Raw genomic sequence first — 19634 nt, 5'->3', positions numbered from 1 at the left:
CTACCCTCTCTCTGAAGGAGGTTTTCTGGAAACCATCGTTTTAATGTGGATTACTCTGAGCTCCTGAGGGCCCCGCAACCGCCCTGGCAAGCCTTCTGCCTACATCACTCACAGGACTTCCTGTTGTGACTCCTCACTTCTGGAGGACTCAAGGTGCCTTCTTCAACCTTATCCAGCTACAGGCACAAAGAGACTTGGTACTGTATCTTAAGGATCTTAAGGCAACTGAATCCTGGCGAAAGGACACAGACGTGAACCTGCCCACTAGAGAGACAAGATCCAGCCTCATCCAGCACAACACAGGCACTAGTCCCCTCCACCAGGAAGCCTACACAACCCACTGAAACAACCTTAGCCACTGGAGACAGACATCAAAAACAACGGGAACTACGAACCTGCAGCCTGCAAAAAGGAGACCCCAAACACAGTAAGATAAGCAAAATGAGAAGACAGAAAAACACACAGCAGATGAAGGAGCAAGATAAAAACCCACCAGACCTAACAAATGAAGAGGAAATAGGCAATCTACCTGAAAAAGAATTCAGAATAATGATAGTAAGGATGATCCGAAATCTTGGAAGTAGAATGGACAAAATGCAAGAAACAGTTAACAAGGACCTACAAGAACTAAAGATGAAACAAGCAACGATGAACAATGCAATAAATGAAATTAAAATCACTCTAGATAGGATCAATAGCAGAATAACTGAGGCAGAAGAACGGATAAGTGACCTGGAAGATAAAGTAGTGGAAATAACTACTGCAGAGCAGAATAAAGAAAAAAGAATGAAAAGAACTGAGGACAGTCTCAGAGACCTCTGGGACAACATGAAACGCACCAACATTCGAATTATAGGGGTTCCAGAAGAAGAAGAAAGAAAGAAAGGGACTGAGAAAATATTTGAAGAGATTATAGTTGAAAACTTCCCTAATATGGGAAAGGAAATAGTTAATCAAGTCCAGGAAGCACAGAGGGTCCCATACAGGATAAATACAAGGAGAAACACGCCAAGACACATATTAATCAAACTGTCAAAAATTAAATACAAAGAAAGCATATTAAAAGCAGCAAGGGAAAAACAACAAATAACACACAAGGGAATCCCCATAAGGTTAACAGCTGATCTCTCAGCAGAAACCCTACAAGCCAGAAGGGAGTGGCAGGACATACTGAAAGTGATGAAGGAGAATAGCCTGAAACCAAGACTACTCTACCCAGCAAGGATCTCATTCACATTTGATGGAGAAATTAAAACCTTTACAGACAAGCAAAAGCTGAGAGAGTTCAGCACCACCAAACCAGCCTTACAACAAATGCTAAAGGAACTTCTCTAGACACGAAACACAAGAGAAGGAAATGACCTATAGTAGCGAACCCAAAGCAATATATAAAATGGAAATAGGAACATACATATCAATAATTACCTTAAATGTAAATGGACTAAATGCTCCCACCAAAAGACACAGATTGGCTGAATGGATACAAAAACAAGACCCTTATATATGCTGTCTACAAGAGACCCACTTCAGAACTAGAGACACATACAGACTGAAAGTAAGGGGATGGAAAAAGATATTCCATGCAAATGGAAACCAAAAGAAAGCTGGAGTAGCAATTCTCATATCAGACAAAATAGACTTTAAAATAAGGACTATTAAAAGGGACAAAGAAGGACACTACATAATGATCAAGGGATCGATCCAAGAAGAAGATATAACAATTGTAAATATTTATGCACCCAACATAGGAGCACCTCAATACATAAGGCAAATACTAACAACCATAAAAGGGGAGATCAACAGTAACACATTCATAGTAGGGGACTTTAACACCCCACTTTCACCCATGGACAGATCATCCAAAATGAAAATAAATAAGGAAACACAAGCTTTAAATGATACATTAAACAAGATGGACTTAGTTGATGTTTATAGGACACTCCATCCAAAAACAACAGAATACACATTTTTCTCAAGTGCTCATGGAACATTCTCCAGGATAGATCATATCTTGGGTCACAAATCAAGCCTTGGTAAATTTAAGAAAACTGAAATTGTATCAAGTATCTTTTCCGACCACAACGCCATGAGACTAGATATCAATTACAGGAAAAGATCTGTAAAAAATACAAACACATGGAGGCTAAACAATACACTACTTAATAATGAAGTGATCACTGAAGAAATCAAAGAGGAAATAAAAAAATACCTAGAAACAAATGACAATGGAGACACAACGACCCAAAACCTATGGGATGCAGCAAAAGCAGTTCTAAGGGGGAAGTTTATAGCAATACAAGCCCACCTTAAGAAGCAGGAAACATCTCGAATAAACAACCTAACCTTGCACCTCAAGCAATTAGAGAAAGAAGAACAAAAAAACCCCAAAGCTAGCAGAAGGAAAGAAAACATAAAAATCAGATCAGAAATAAATGAAAAAGAAATGAAGGAAACAATAGCAAAGATCAATAAAACTAAAAGCTGGTTCTTTGAGAAGATAAACAAAATAGATAAACCACTAGCCAGACTCATCAAGAAAAAAAGGGAGAAGACTCAAATCAATAGAATTAGAAATGAAAAAGGAGAAGTAACAACTGACACTGCAGAAATAAAAAAAACCATGAGAGATTACTACAAGCAACTCTATGCCAATAAAATGGACAATCTGGAAGAAATGGACAAATTCTTAGAAATGCACAACCTGCCAAGACTGAATCAGGAAGAAATAGAAAATATGAACAGACCAATCACAAGCACTGAAATTGAAACTGTGATTAAAAACCTTCCAACAAACAAAAGCCCAGGACCAGATGGCTTCACAGGTGAATTCTATCAAACGTTTAGAGAAGAGCTAACACCTATCCTTCTCAAACTCTTCCAAAATATAGCAGAGGGAGGAACACTCCCAAATTCCTTCTACGAAGCCACCATCACCTTGATACCAAAACCAGACAAGGATGTCACAAAGAAAGAAAACTACAGGCCAATATCACTGATGAACATAGATGCAAAAATCCTCAACAAAATACTAGCAAACAGAATCCAACAGCACATTAAAAGGATCATACACCATGATCAAGTGGGGTTTATTCCAGGAATGCAAGGATTCTTCAATATACGCAAATCTATCAATGTGATAAACTATATTAACAAATTGAAGGAGAAAAACCATATGATCATCTCAATAGATGCAGAGAAAGCTTTCGACAAAATTCAACACCCATTTATGATAAAAACCCTCCAGAAAGTAGGCATAGAGGGAACTTTCCTAAACATAATAAAAGCCATATATGACAAGCCCACAGCAAACATCATCCTCAATGGTGAAAAACTGAAAGCATTTCCACTAAGATCAGGAACAAGACAAGGTTGCCCACTCTCACCACTCTTATTCAACATAGTTTTGGAAGTTTTAGCCACAGCAATCAGAGAAGAAAAGGAAATAAAAGGAATCCAAATCGGAAAAGAAGAAGTAAAGCTGTCACTGTTTGCAGATGACATGATACTATACATAGAGAATCCTAAAGATGCTACCAGAAAACTACTAGAGCTAATCAATGAATTTGGTAAAGTAGCAGGATACAAAATTAATGCACAGAAATCTCTGGCATTCCTATATACTAATGATGAAAAATCTGAAAGTGAAATCAAGAAAACACTCCCATTTACCATTGCAACAAAAAGAATAAAATATCTAGGAATAAACATACCTAAGGATACGAAAGACCTGTATGCAGAAAATTATAAGACACTGATGAAAGAAATTAAAGATGATACAAATAGATGGAGAGATATACCATGTTCTTGGATGGGAAGAATCAACATTGTGAAAATGACTCTACTACCCAAAGCAATCTACAGATTCAATGCAATCCCTATCAAACTACCACTGGCATTTTTCACAGAACTAGAACAAAAAATTTCGCAATTTGTATGGAAACACAAAAGACCCCGAATAGCCAAAGCAATCTTTAGAACGAAAAAAGGAGCTGGAGGAATAAGGCTCCCTGACTTCAGACTATATTACAAAGCAACAGTAATCAAGACAGTATGGTACTGGCACAAAAACAGAAAGACAGATCAGTGGAACAGGATAGAAAGCCCAGAGATAAACCCACGCACATATGGACACCTTATCTTTGATAAAGGAGGCAGGAATGTACAGTGGAGAAAGGACAGCCTCTTCAATAAATGGTGCTGGGAAAACTGGACAGGTACATGTAAAAGTATGAGATTAGATCACTCCCTAACACCATACACAAAAATAAGCTCAAAATGGATTAAAGACCTAAATGTAAGGCCAGAAACTATCAAACTCTTAGAAGAAAACATAGGAAGAACACTCTATGACATAAATCACAGCAAGATCCTTTCTGACCCACCTCCTAGAGTAATGGAAATAAAAACAAAAATAAACAAATGGGACCTAATGAAACTTCAAAGCTTTTGCACAGCAAAGGAAACCATAACCAAGACCAAAAGACAACCCTCAGAATGGGAGAAAACATTTGCAAATGAAGCAACTGACAAAGGATTAATCTCCAAAATTTACAAGCAGCTCATGCAGCTCAATAACAAAAAAACAAACAACCCCATCCAAAAATGGGCAGAAGACCTAAATAGACATTTCTCCAAAGAAGATATACAGAATGCCAACAAACACATGAAAGAATGCTCAACATCATTAATCATTAGAGAAATGCAAATCAAAACTACAATGAGATATCATCTCACACCAGTCAGAATGGCCATCATCAAAAAATCAAGAAACAATAAATGCTGGAGAGGGTGTGGAGAAAAGGGGACACTCTTGCACTGCTGGTGGGAATGTGAATTGGTTCAGCCACTGTGGAGAACAGTATGGAGGTTCCTTAAAAAACTACAAATAGAATTACCATATGACCCAGCAATCCCACTACTTGGCATATACCCTGAGAAAACCAAAATTCAAAGAGAGTCATGTACCAAAATGTTCATTGCAGCTCTATTTACAATAGCCAGGACATGGAAACAACCTAAGCGCCCATCATCGGATGAATGGATAAAGAAGATGTGGCACATATACACAATGGAATATTACTCAGCCTTAAAAAGAAATGAAATTGAGCTATTTGTAATGAGATGGATAGACCTAGAATCTGTCATACAGAGTGAAGTAAGTCAGAAAGAAAAAGACAAATACCGTATGCTAACACATATATATGGAATTTAAGGGAAAAAAATGTCATGAAGAACCTAGGGGTAAGATAGGAATAAAGAGGCAGACCTACTGGAGAACGGACTTAAGCATATGGGGAGGGGGAAGGGTGAGTTTTGACAGGGCGAGAGAGAGTCATGGACATATACACACTAACAAACGTAGTAAGGTAGATAGCTGGGGGGAAGCAGCCGCAAGGCACAGGGATATTAGCTCGGTGCTTTGTGACAGCCTGGAAGGGTGGGATGGGGAGAGTGGGAGGGAGGGAGACGCAAGAGGGAAGACATATGGGAACATATGTATATGTATAGCTGATTCACTTTGTTGTAAAGCAGAAACTAACACACCATTGTAAAGCAATTATACCCCAATAAAGATGTTTAAAAAAAAAAAAAAAATTAATTTGAACACTGATTTGATATTAAGAAGTTGTTTAAATGTTAAAGTGTGATTAACAGTATGGTACCTATTTTTCTAAAAGAGTACTTTTCCCTTAAGAGACACATACTGAATTATTTACAATGTTATAAAATGGCTTGAATTTGCTTTAAAATAATCCACTGGGAAGAAGCAAGAAGAATATAAATGAAACAAGACTGGCCATATGTTATTAACTGGGTGATGGATACATGAGAATTCATTCTCCTAGTCTCTCTATATGTATATATGTTTGGAATTTTTCATAATGAAAAGTTTTAAAAATCTATCAAGAAGGTAACAAATGCTATTATAGACTAAGAATTAAGGCTTAGATTGCTAAGATTAGAAAAGGAGCAAGAAGCAGTATGCTGTATATTGTTAACAGTGCTACTCAAAACTTGGTCCAGGGCCCTGCGATATTGTACAAACTGTTTACTAGTCTGTAGAGAAACTGAGAGTAAGCATTTACAAACTTTTATAGCAATTTTACAGAATAATTTTATGACTGCTGAAACTACAGCGGCGAGGCGGAACCTGTTCGGAAAAGCAGGCAAGTTTCTCTGTGTTACGTGGAAACAATGGACACCCAGAAGGACGTTCAACACCCAAAGCAGCAGCCAATGATATATATCTGTGGAAAATGTCACAAAGAAAATGAAATAAAATCAAGGGATCCAATCCGTTGCAGAGAATGTGGATACAGAACAATGTACAAGAAAAGGACTAGGGCTTCCCTGGTGGCGCAGTGGTTGAGAGTCCGCCTGCCGATGCAGGGGACGCGGGTTCGTGCCCCGGTCCGGGAGGATCCGGCGTGCCGCGGAGCGGCTGGGCCTGTGGGCCATGGCCACTGAGCCTGCCCGTCCGGAGCCTGTGCTCCGCAGCGGGAGGGGCCACAACAGTGAGAGGCCCGCGTACCAAGAGAAAGGAAAAAAAAAAAAAAACCTACACCTAACTTAATGGTGAGAAACTAGAAACTTTCCAGCTGATATCAGTAATAAGGCAAGGACGTCCCCTCTCACTACTCCTTTTCAGTGTTAAACTGGAAATTCCTGCTAATACTGTAAAACAAGAAAAGGAAATAAAAATACAGATTGGAAAGTAAGAAATAAAATTGTTTTTATTTGCAGATGACGTGACTGTCTGTGAAGAAAATCCAAAAGAATCGACAAAACTCCTGCAGCTAATACAGAATTATAACAAGATTGCAGGATACAGGTTAAATAAGTAAATTGCTTTCCTATATACCAGCAATGAACAAATGGAATTTGAAATTTAAAACACATCGCCATTTACATTAGCACTCCCAAAACTGAATTACGTAAGTATAAATCTAACAAAATATGTACAAGATCTATATCAGGAAAACTACAAAACTCTGATGAAAGAAATCCGAGAACTAAATAAATGGAGAGATACTTCACGTTCATGGATAAGAAGACTCAATATTGTCAAAATCTCAGTTCTCCCCAGCTTGATCAAAAGATTCAATGCGACCCCAATCAAAATTCCAGCAAGTTTGTGGGTACTGACAAATTGATTCTCAAGTTTATATGGAGAAGCATAATATCCAGAATAACCAAACAGTAAGAATAACCAACACAGTACCGAAGGAAAAAAAAAAGTCAGGGGACTAACTACCCTGACTTCTACACTTACTATACAACTACAGTAATCAAAACACTGGTGAAAGAATGGACAAACAGATCAATGGAATAGAACAGAGAGCTCAGAAATACACCCACATATATAGAGTCAACTGATATTTGACAAAGAAGTAAAGGCAATACAATGGAAAAAAGAAAGTCTTTTCAAAAAATGGTGCTGAAAGCACTGGACATCCACACGCAAAAAAAAAAAAAAAGACTTAGACACAGACCTCATACCCTTCACAAAAATTAACTCAAAATGGATCACAGACCTAAATGTAAAATGCAGAATTATAAAATTCCTGTTATGAAGGTAACCTAAGAGGAAATCTAGATGACCTTGACTATGTCAATGACTTTTTAGATAAAACACCAAAGACACAATCCATGAAAAATATACTTGAGAAACTAGATTTGTTAAAATTTGAAAATTCTGTTCTACAAAAGACATTGTCAAGAGAATGACAAGATAAGCCAAAAAAATAGGAGAAAATATTTGCAAAACACATATCTGATAAAGGACTGTTATCCAAACTATACAAAGAACTCTTGAAACTCAATAAAAAAAAAATAAACAACCTAATTAAAACATGGGCAGAGACCTGAACAGACACTTCACGGGAAGGTATACAGATGGCAAACAATACCTCATTAGAGAACTGCAAATTAAAACAGCAATGAGATACCACTTTACACCAATTAGATAGGCCGAAATCCAGAACACTGACAACACCAAATGCTGACGATATAGATCAACAAGACCTCTCATTCATTGCTGATAGGAATGCAAAGTGGTATAGCCAAGTTAGGAAGAGAGTTTGGCAGTTTCTTACAAAACTAAACATACTCTTACCATATGTCCTAGCAATTGTGCATCTTGTATTTACTCAAAGGAGTTGAAACTTTATGTCCACACAAAAACCTGCACATGGATGCAGCTTCATTCACAACTACCAAAACTTGCAAGCAACCAAAGTTCAGTATAAGTGAATGGATAAATAAACTGTGGTACATCCAGACAAGGAAATATTATTCAGCACTAAAGAGAAACGAGCCAGCAAGCCATGAAGAGACATGGAGGAACCTTAAATGCATATTACTAAGTGAAAGAAGCCCATCTGAAATGGCTATATACTGTTTGATTCCAACTATATAACATTCTGGAAAAGGCAAAACTATGGAGACAAAGATCAGTGGTTGCCAGGGGATGGCGAGGGGGAGGGATGAATAAACAGAACACAGAGGATTTTTAGGGCAGTGAAACTATTCTGTATGATACTATAATGGTAGATACGTGTCATCCTACATTTGTCAAAACCCATAAAGTGTACATACCAAGAGCGAACCTTAATGTAAACTATGGACTCTGGTTGATAATTATGTGTCATGGTAGATTCATCAACGTAACAAATGTACCACTCAGTTGCAGGATGCTGACAGTGGGAGACGTTATGCATGTGTGTGGGGGGAGGGGGGGTATAAGAACTCTCTGTACTTTCTGCTCAATTTTGCTGTGAACCTAAACTGCTCTAAAAACTAAAGATTATTTTTAAAAATCTACTTCTTAACAATGTTTTTAGTCACTATATCCAGGAAACATTTTTTTGAAAAAATCAGTTCTCAAAGAATGATGGGAAGTTTTAAAAAAAGGACACAAGAACTTTTGGTGTGAACCTAAAACTGCTCTAAAAAATTAAAATAAAATCTGAAATATGTTCACACCTAAAATTTTTAATTAAAAAAAGACATAGAGGGCTTCGCTGGTGGCACAGTGGTTGAGAGTCTGCCTGCCGATGCAGGGGAAACGGGTTCATGCCCTGGTCCGGGAGGATCCCACATGCCACGGAGCAGCTGGGCCCGTGAGCCATGGCCGCTGAGCCTGCGCGTCCGGAGCCTGTGCTCCGCAACGGGAGAGGCCGCAACAGTGAGAGGCCGGCGTACGGCAAAAAAAAAAAGAGAGAGAAATTAGCATGAAGGGCTCACACTGGCCAAATCTGGATCAACTCAAGCATCCACATAAATAACAACAGTAAAGGATTTTTAAAGCACTGACTAAGACAAATATACAAAACTCTACACACAAACTAACAGATAAATAATGGAGGAGAAAGTTCTTCCTTACAACAGAAATCAAACTAATAAATGCAAAATGAATAACTGGATTAGAAATTCACCATTAGGCAATCTCTACAACAGATTCAGAAAATCATCACTGAATGTTAAAACTCGTGGGTGAAAATTTGAGAATTAACAGGATATTTAAATAGTCTCCAAGTATCTCCCAACAATAACTGGTATGTTACAAAACCTGGTAGACACCTTAACCAAGTAATCAAAGTTAACCACACCAGTAATGACATCGTTTGCCTCTTGATATGTTGTACTAAGAACAAAACATCACCTCTGTGGCATTCTTGCTAAAAAGTACATACTCTGACTCTGATTATGCAAAAATATCAGAAATGCCAATATTAAGAGACCTTCTACAAAATTACTAGTCCTATATTCTTCAAAAACATCAATATCATGAAAAACAAGGACTTTTTTGTTCCAGTTAGAGGAACCTATAAAAAACATGGCAATAGACTGCAACTCATGATCTGAGATTTTCTTTTGTCTTTATAAAGAATATTAATGGAACTGACAAAATTTAAATAAGATTTATAGAATCTTATTCTTATAAGAATTAATCATGCAATGTTAATTTCCAGAGTTTGATAACTCTATTGTGGTTACATAAGAGAAAGACCTTGTTTTTAGGAAATACACACTGAAATATTTAGAGATTAAGGGGTATCAAGTCTGCAATTTACTTTCAAACAGTTCTGGGAGAAAAATACATTTGTACTTATATATGTCCACATCACACAATAAACCTTATAATTTACAAAATACTTTCACATACATCATTGTTATTCTGACAAAAACCAAGAAATAGGTACACAACAGTCCTTTTATATGAGAGTAAATGTGGCCTCCTATATCTAAAAATTTCTAAAGAATTGTCTGTTTTTTCTACCCCTACAACCAAGCCCTAGTTCATCATTTCTCTCAAATATTTTATTTATTATTCTAACTGGTCTTCCAACCTTCATACTCCACATCTCTGCCAGAGTAATCTGTCCCCCCCCCAAAAAAAAAAGTCTGGTGTTGTTATTCAGCAGCTTTAAAAATTTCAACACCCTAACACTAAGGTGAAAAATCCTAAACAGGACATAAAAGAACCTTCCAAACACAAACACACGTGTGTGTCAAGAATATCCTACAATATTTCCCTTCAGCGATTTACTGCCTTTCACCAAAGCATTATTAAGGGGAAATCTACTTTATTTTACTGTGGGAAGATCAGTTCCATCTCTTGTTATTTTATATAGAGAAAAATGTACTGCACTTTTTAGATGTGAGTTCATGTCCCTCTCCACCTCTAAGTCAGGGATATTAGCCAAACCCTTAAGATCCAAGCCTCTTCATCTGAAAAAATTATGGTAATGCCTTACCTGTCCTTACACGAGGGCTAACACCAATGTCAAGATCCACATCCAATAATTAATATTATGAACAAATGTCAGCGTGAAATAACACCACCTTAAATTTTATATGAAGCTTCAGGTCACAGAAAACTTCTATTATTTCACTTCATCTTCGGAACCCTCAGGTAATTTCCTGTAAGGTACCCCAGGATCCTTCTGAGGTACAAGTATCTTCATTTTAATGACAAGGAATCTGTGGCTTCAGGAAAGGTGAAATGACTTGTCCACACTTACAAAGCTTTAGGAAGTAAAGCCCAGATTCTGACTCCTGTTTTCTCTGACAAATGCACCACAGCCTTCCAGAGTTACAAAAACTTATTTCCCTAGAACGAAATGTGAATATTAGGTTACAAGATGGACTGACTGTATATAGTTACTGTCTCTATCTACAACAAGACACTGACACTACCTCCAAAACAAATCCCAAAATCTGAATTTTTCTCCAGATTACCCTACCATACCCCTAGTCCAAGCCACCATCAACTCTCACGATTACTACATAACCTCCCCACTAATCTTGCTGCTTCTATTCTATCCATCATCCTCGCATGGAAGCCAGGTGGATCCTTTAGAAACATAAACCAGGTCACAACACAAGGACTTAAAATCCTCTAATGGCTTCCCAACCCACTCAGAATAAAATTAAAATTCCCCAGTCTTTCTTGCAAATCTTTACATAAAAGCGGATTTTGTTCTGTTCCTTTTACAAGCAAGCTCATTCTCACCATAGGAGTTTTGTATTAGAAATCTCTCTGCCTAGAATTCTCTTTCCCCATATTTTCACATGGTCAGCTCTTGTCATCGAAAGCCAGGTTTAAATAACACCTCAGAAAGATTTTCCCTCACCAGACTGATGTCATTCTCCACCACATTACCCTACTTTCATTATATTATCTGCAGAGCACTTATCACTACTTGGGTTTGGTTTCGGTTTTTTTGTTTTTTTGTTTTTATTTTTGTTTTTCCTTGTTTGCTCTCTCTCTATACTAGAATGTAAATACAAGTAACAGAGACTTTGTCTTGTTTGTAGAGTTATCTGAACATCCAGTACAATTACTTCCTAAAATGCTTAACACTGAACAAGTCGTTACTAAATGTTTTAACTCGGTAGTCTTTGTAACAGTATTTCATGTAATCTACTTTTTTGAAAATCCTCAACAATCTCAGATCACACAGCAGGTGCCCAACAATTATTAACTTAATTTGAATGAATTTCTATAAAAACAAGGCCTTCAGATTTTAAGCTTAATACAACAAATATCCTCAAACAAATCCCCCTACACACACACACACACACACACACACACACACACACACACACACACACACACGGAGACAGAGAACCCTTCCTTCTTCCCACCTGTAAAGATGATCCACACTGAAGAGGATCACTTCTCCTTTCTATTTCCCAGCTCCTTGACAATACTAGCTCAAGGGGAAAAAGAGGATCAGGGACTGGAGAAGGAATAAGGCATTCATATCCAGGCGCTATGAGCACCATTCCAACCTCATCCACATGCTTTAGCCATACTGTACCCTCTGCTGGTCCTTATATGTGGCATGTAATTTTCATATCTCCATGCCTTCACTTACAATTGCTTCTGCACACGATGTTCTCCCACTCCCACCTCCCATTCTTACCTGGTTCTATATATACCTAGAAACTTGTCACTCCTTCTTCAAAGACTAGCTCAAATGTTCACACTTCTGTAAAACCCTTCTTGACCCAAACCTAATCTTGTGCTAATTTAGTCACTTCTTTACCACTTCATAGTACTTAGTTTTGTGGAATAAGGTTTCTTTCTAATGATCAACTGAAAAATTCACTTTTACGTCTCTATAAACAGTGTTTGCTGTAAAACAGTTGCTCACTAATCATTTAGACAATAAAAAGCAATTCAATATTCTCCTGGTATCAAAGGATAGTATTCCAAACAAAGATTAGTCTAAAGTTCTACAAATTCCTGTCGTTCCCGTTTAAAAACAAACTTTAACTTCATTAAATACCAAAAAATGAAGTTAATTACCCACCCCAACCAGAAAAGGATTTAAAAGTGGTTTGTTAAAAATTACAGAAATGATAGGCCTCACGGCGAGGCCAAAAAAAAAAAAAAAAAAAAAACCATTACAGAAATGATGTCTTGCCTTCAGAATTCCAATCACAAGCGTACTGCTGCAACTTAATGAGCAACACTCAGTAGAAATCCTTTTCTCCATCTGCAAAGTAAGGATAATTTCTTCATACATCCAGGGAATGCTGTCTTGCAATAATCAATTGATGGCTGAGAATAATTATGTTACTAAAGCTAACTGAATTTCAGCCAATGATGCTGGGACAACTTGACAGCCCTCTGCAAAAGAATAAATTTGCATCCCTATCTCATACTAAATACAAAACTTAACTCAAAATTATCAAAGACCTAAATGTAAGAGCTAAGAACTGTAAAATTCTTAGAAGAAATGCAAATCTTCTTGACCTTGGATTACACAATGGCTTCTTAGAGATGACACCAAAAGCACAAGTGACAAAAGAAAACAGATAAATTGGACATCAAAATTAAAATCTTTTGCGTTTCAAAGTACACCATCAATAAAGAGATAACCTACAGAACAGGAGAAAGTATTTGCAAGTCATCTGACTTGTATCCAGAATATATAAAAAACTCTCACAACTCAACAATAAAAAGACAAATAACCCAACTGAAAAATGGGCAAAGGATTGGAGTAGACATTCTCTAAAGATACACAAATGACCAGTAAGCACATGAAAAGATGCTCGATACCACCAGCCATTAGGGAATGCAAATAAAAACTAGGATATTCCACTTCACTAAGACAGCTATAATAAAAAAGACAGACAATAACAAGTGTTGATGAGGATGTAGAGAAATGGAACCCTCATACATTGCTGGTATAAATGCAAAAATGGTACAACCACTTTAGAAAACAGTCACAAAGTTGCTCAAAGGTTAAACACAGAGTTACCATATGAACCGGCAATTCCATCCTAGGTATCAATATATACCCCCCCAAAAATGAAAACTTATGTCCACACACAAGTTTGTACACAAATGCTCACAGCAGCATATTTCATAAAAAGCCAAAAAGTGGAAACTACTCAAATGCCCATCAATCAATGAATAAAATACAAACAAAATGTGGTATGTACCCATACATGGAATATTATTCAGCCATAAAAAGGAATGAAGTACTGATACATGCTACAAGATGGATAAACCTTGAAAACGATAAGTGAAGTGAACAAAGCCAGATACCAAAGGTCATATAGAGAAAGTTCCAAAAAGCAAAACTTGAATTTTCACGCACTGACAACTATTTACATAGCATTTATATTGCATTAGGTATTATAAGTAATATAGATATGATTTAAAGTATACAGGAGGTTGTGTGTAGGTTATATGCAAATATTTTGCCATTTTGTATGAGGGAATTGAGTATCCCTGGATTTGGGGATCCAAGAGGGATCCTGGAACCAATCCCCCACAGATACCAAAGGACAACTGTATTGTTTGATTCCATTTATATGAAATGTACAAAACAGGTAAATCCATAAAGCCAGAAGCAGATTACTTGTTGCCAGGAACTGGGGCAAAGAGGGAATGACTGCTAATGGGTACAAGGTCTATTTTGGGGGTGATGAACATGTTCTGAATAGTGGTGATGGTTACATAACTTTATCAATACACTAAAAACCAATGAATTCCATACTTTAAAAGGGTGAATTTTTTGTTTGATGAACTAAACCTCAATTAAGCTGTTATTGTTTAAAAAATTTTAAAAGACGGAGATATATGCAACTGATTTCCAACAATGCCTCATCCGCTCGAATATTTTTTATTTATGTAAATTCAATCCACATAAAAATCTGACTTGCCAAACTGTACAAAATAAAAAGCCAAAAGTGTGAGGGGCTTCCCTGGTGGCGCAGTGGTTGAGAGTCTGCCTGCCGATGCAGGGGACATGGGTTCGTGCCCCGGTCTGGGAGGATCCCACATGCCGCAGAGCGGCTGGGCCCATGAGCCATGGCCACTGAGCCTGCGCGTCCGGAGCCTGTGCTCCGCAAGGGGAGAGGCCACAACAGTGAGAGGGCCGTGTACCGCAAAAAAAAAAAAAAAAAAAAAAAAAAGCCAAAAGTGTGTTGTGCTGGCTGAGAGGGGGTAGGGCAATTTTCCCTCAATAAATAAACTATAAAAATAAAGGAAATTGGGCTTCCCTGGTGGCGCAGTGGTTGAGAGTCCGCCTGCCGATGCAGGGGACACGGGTTCGTGCCCCGGTCCGGGAAGATCCCACATGCCGCAGAGCGGCTGGGCCCGAGCCTGCGCATCCGGAGCCTGTGCTCCACAAGGGGTGAGGCCACAACAGTGAGAGGCCCGCGTTCCGCAAAAAAAAAATAATAAATAAAGGAAATTAGTTTTTTCATTACTAAAAAGTTCAATTCATTAAGCACCTGAAAAATAAATTTTATGTTCCTGACCAACCTCCACTTTAAAATTCAAACTAATGACTCTTTTCAAAAATTTAATCTTAACCAAAATACCACCCTCCCAGAGAGCAAAGAATGAATGCTTACTGATCCAGATTTCTCAAGTGGTGAAATTACTGATGTAATTCTGTGAAAGTCCCTTTTACAAATGCAAGTAGCCTAAGTAAAAATGCTTAGTATTTCTGGAAAGTTAACAGATTAATTTTAGCTTCAATTATACTAAAAAGGTTTCTGAAGCTTAAAAAAAAGTTTTTATGTAAACTAGTTTCTAAAAACCAGTCAATTTCAGGGGGAAAAAAATATTTTGATGAACTGGAGGAAGAACACAAGTTTCCACAAAGATGCAGTGGATAAATCTAGATGATTTACTGCTAGGAGACTCTGTATCCATAAAACATCAGGCCTCTCACTCACACATACAACACAAGAGGAACGTACACACCTGTTTTCCAACTACATCAGCAACCACCCATGTGCTACATAATTACACGTAATTATCCTTGGGATACAAAAATACTATGGATGGGCTTGTTTGTGTTTCTTCCAACAGTGTTGACAGGTAGCAGTGAATCACACATTCTCCTGAGTCTCATCTGCCTCATGATCAATGACACATGCCGCCAACATCTGAGGTTAAGGATGCAAACTGAGACTGCAGATTACTGTCTCCTGCCCATGATGCTAAATGTTACCTATGTACAAATATGGAACGACAACAGTGCCACTGGTGCCAAACTCAAACCAAAGTAACCGCCCCAAACTCAAATCTGAAGTAAACTACAGATCTGTACCACTTATACCATTATCAAAATGTTGAGCATCCTCTACAGAAAGAGAACCATGCTGATAATAGATATAAACATACTGGCCAAAAAAAACTTTTTAGAGACAGCCATGGTTTCAAATATTTTGTCTCATTAAATCATCAAAGCCCGGGCTTCCCTGGTGGTGCAGTGGTTAAGAATCCGCCTGCCAATGCAGGGGACACGCGTTCGAGCCCTGGTCCGGGAAGATCCCACACGCCACGGAGCAACTAAGCCCGTGTGCCACAACTACTGAGCCTGCGCTCTAGAGCCCGCGAGCCGCAACTACTAAGCCCGCGTGCCACAACTACGGAAGCCCACACGCCTATAGCCCGTGCTCCGCAACAAGAGAAGCCACCACAATGAGAAGCCCATGCACCGCAACAAAGAGTAGACCCCGCTCGCCACAACTAGAAAGCCTGGGCGCAGCAACGAAGACCCAACGCAGCCAAAAATAAATAAATAAAATAAAATTTTTTTAAAAAACCCATCAAAGTCCAACTTTGAAATCAGCAACTCCAATACTCAGAGGAGTACAAACTTCATATTCTAGAACAACTCTATAACCAAAATACTTTGTCAACGTATTCATATTTTCAGTACTTAATATACGGTCTCCACAGATACATGGTTTAGGATTCATACCCACTCCTCAAAGGTCTTAAAAATCTAACTGGGAAGCCGAATAAAGACATTAAAAGATAAACTGAAATCCAGGCTAGCATATGCTAAGAAAAAAAAAAAAGAAGAAAACAGTCCCACACAGGAGAGGTATGAATAGATCCCTTGGGGTTGAACTAGTCAAAAAGGCTTCTCAAGAGACTGGGCCCAGAGTAAAGGGAGTATCCGTGAATACAAGCAGAAAAGAGTTTCAAACAGAAAGAAAGGCACAAAGAAAGGCCAAGAGGAGGGACTTCACAGGAACAACAAACAAGTTAGTTTGGCTGGAACTAAAGATTCACAAAGGGAAGAAATGTGTTAAGACTGAAGAATGGATCAGGGCCAGATTACAGAGAAACCTGAAAACCACACCAAGGAGCTTAAACCTTACTTTGCATGTAACAAGGAGAGTTCCGGAACTTTTTATGTTGTGATGTGAGAAGGTGAGTGTTAAAATGTGCAAGGTATTATTTACCCAAGGCATTAGCGGAGCACAAATAGTCCAGGTGAAACACATCACTGGGAGAAAACGTATTCAAAGCCCAGGTGCAAAAGCTTATTATTGGGGAAGGAGGGAAGTGAGCAGCAATGCTCAAATAATAACACTGAACCAAGTTAAATAAAAAGCTACAGTGGTCTACTTTTGCAGCTCCCATTTATTTAAAGCCTCCATCTACTATAAAAGCGATATAAGTATAAAGCACATTGAAGAGCTCTCACTGTATCAGTTACACACAGGAGGCAATTTACCTCAAATATCCTACATCTGGATCATGAGTTCCAAAACTATGCTAATCCTCTGACTTTAAATGCAATATGCCAAACCCTCATCAGCATACAGAGCTGGATCAAAGCCATAAGCTACCATGAATGAGCTCATCATACTAACCCAAGCACATTTCAAGAGTAAATAAATGGGTGTCTCAATGTTCTGAAGCATTAACAAAAGGTGTTGAAACATCAACAGAAATAAAAATCCCTCATGACATTCAAATAATATCCTCCCCAAAGATTAAAATGTGCCATTACTGTCCTCTCAGTCCCCCTGACAGCCTATAAAAACAATGTTATGAAACTTTAGTATAAGCAGGTGACTGCATATCATAAGATCCAGAAATCAAGGGGGAATCAGGATTCTAGATTTCTTTACAACTTCCTCATTTAATTAATAATGTTAATAACCAGGAGGAGAGATCCAGCTTAATTTTTCACAAACCTAGTTTAATGACTTTCCTAAGACCCCTGGCACAAGCCAAGATCAATATTCCTTATGGTTTCCCCTGGCTTATACTTTGAATACTGAGTCATCCACGTTTGATCAAAACATGGGTACCCTTGAGGTCGCACAAGTGATAAAGAAGTCAACTAAAAAAAGAGACTTTAGAAAAAACACTCATATAACGTTTCCACGAGGTAAAGATTTCTCTTCAACTGTACATTAAATTTATTGACAACATAACAGATCATACGGTGAGCAAACAGACCAAAATATTGGATAGAGGGGACGGCGTTTAACCTCATAGCCTACGGAGTTATGGAATCAATTGACTGAAATACCAAATTCTCAGCCAGAGTTTCAAAACACCAGTGTTATCTCAAAGATAATGGGCCGGTTCAAACTTCCAGGCTGAACCTAAACTGCTGGTCCCTTGTGCTTAACCCAAGTATTCATTACAGTCCTTTTGTCTGTGAAACGACCCACACCAAACCACAGCGGAGAAAATAAGAGAGAGTTGCACGGAACCATCGTTATCGCGAGCGAAAGAGCCAGACGATCTTGCCACGAGTTCCAGCTCCTCCTCCCCAGCCCACCCCCATCGCCCCCCATCTTTCTAGGACAGAAAAGGCAACAACGGAAGGCCACCGCGGGAGGCGAAGAGGAAGCGGCCAAGGGACCGAAGTTTGGGGCCCAGTACCAACTTGTGGCGATGGACCCAAGTATTTAGGGCCTACCGCAGAGCGCGAGCGCAACCCCACTCCCCAGCCCGGAGGTGGCAGGAAAAGAAGTCGGGGGGAAGGGGGGTCATCTGGCGGAAGAGAGGTGGCAAGGCAGGCGGCGCGTCCAGCCGCGGCTGATCCATGGTCGGTAAACAAGCCGAGCGGACCCACCCTCCCACAGCCCCGGGCCTGTCCCCGCATCGGGAAAGCCCAAGATGGAAGCGTGGAGGGGCCAGACCTTGCCGCCTCCCCTCTCCTCGCCTGCGACGCCTACCCGGGGGTCGCTGGCGGACGGCCCGGGAGACCCAGCGGCCTGGGCGCCATCAGGGAGCGAGGGGCCCGGGCAGGCCGCGGCAGAGCCGCGAGGGGCCTGCAGCGGGGCGTCCTCCCGGGGCCCGGTTACCTGGCGGCGGCGGTGGCTCTTCCTCCAGCTCCTGCTCCTCCTCCCCGTCCGACGGTCGGCGCCCGGCGGCAGCGGCGGCGGCAGCGACTCCCCGAGCAGCCCGCGGCGACGAGCCGAGCCCGGCCCCTCTCCGCCTCCCTCCGCGCCGCCGCCCGCCCCGCTGCTGCCGCCTCCGCCCTCTCCCCTCAGTCAGGACATGGTCACCGCGGGCCCGCGCGCGACTCCCGCTGCCGGAGGCGGGGGCAGAGGGGCGGAGAGCAGGCACGGAGGCGGGGGGACACAGGGGGGGAGGGGGGAGAGAGGAGGGGGGGGTGGCCTCGGGAGCAGCGGGCTCCTAATGGCGGCGGTGAGGGGCCCCGGAGCCAAAAAAAACCCACGGCAAGCAGCACAACGTCAAGGCCAGACCCCGCCGCTCGTCGCCGTGTCATTGGCCCCGAGGCCGCCAGCGGCGCAGCCAATGGTCGGCCGCCTCTTTCCGGGCGCAGAAGGTGGGCCGCGGAAGGGAGACGTCACGCCGGCGCCGGGCCCCGATT

At 40.0% G+C, this 19634-nt stretch overlaps 1 protein-coding gene across 2 annotated transcripts in view; it reads right to left on the bottom strand.

The window, feature by feature from the left end:
• The window catches only part of ZRANB1 (zinc finger RANBP2-type containing 1), a 75066-nt gene extending 55682 nt beyond the window's left edge, over positions 1-19384 (bottom strand). For both annotated transcript variants that reach the window (XM_032607323.1, XM_032607324.1), the window contains exon 1: positions 19102-19384. The gene's annotated coding sequence lies outside the window, so the exon portion shown is untranslated. The remainder of the gene's footprint in view (positions 1-19101) is intronic.
• Between the last annotated feature and the right edge of the window lie 250 nt (positions 19385-19634).

This window comes from Phocoena sinus, chromosome 16 (assembly GCF_008692025.1).
Source record: "Phocoena sinus isolate mPhoSin1 chromosome 16, mPhoSin1.pri, whole genome shotgun sequence".
Classification (NCBI taxonomy): Eukaryota; Metazoa; Chordata; class Mammalia; order Artiodactyla; family Phocoenidae; genus Phocoena; species Phocoena sinus.
The sequence above is the reverse complement of the archived record's forward strand: the minus strand, read 5'-3'. Positions and strand labels throughout refer to the sequence as shown.